The sequence below is a fragment of the Limulus polyphemus genome, unplaced genomic scaffold (genome assembly GCF_000517525.1).
Source record: "Limulus polyphemus unplaced genomic scaffold, Limulus_polyphemus-2.1.2 Scaffold2331, whole genome shotgun sequence".
Lineage (NCBI taxonomy): Eukaryota > Metazoa > Arthropoda > Merostomata > Xiphosura > Limulidae > Limulus > Limulus polyphemus.
In genome coordinates this window covers 138,273-138,782 of record NW_013667941.1, presented here as the reverse complement: position 1 = coordinate 138,782, position 510 = coordinate 138,273, and positions in this window count along the sequence as shown.

The window sequence follows — 510 nt, the reverse complement described above, 5'->3', positions numbered from 1 at the left end:
GGGAATGGTAGCAACTGCCCCTGAAACTGCGGTGCAAAAATGAAAAAAAAGGCCTAAAAATTCTAAATAATGATGTAATTTATGGAATATAGCTATTTATCAATTACAAGAATTATGCGTATATATATATGCGTGTGTGTGTACGTATGTGTGTTATTATTTGTAGAATGTCCCCCCCCCCTGTAAAGTTGCTGAGGTTACGACCCTAGTTTTGATGCAATGGTTACATCCAGAACAATGGAGCGCTCAGATATCCTAAGTAGATGCGGGAATTTTTTCTGTTCAATGCCATCTTCCTTGTCATTTATTAAGTACAAGAAAAGACGGAAGACCACTGCGGAAGTGAGCGCTTTTTATTTCTCACGTTTCATTATGAACCTGTACTTTCTCTGTGTTGCCCTGAGGATAAAGATGAGTTTAAATATTGTTGCGTATCTGCTTGTTTGATCATTGCCGGTATAAATTCTACCCGAGAATCTTCAGTGATCCAAGTCCCTTCTTGATTAAATC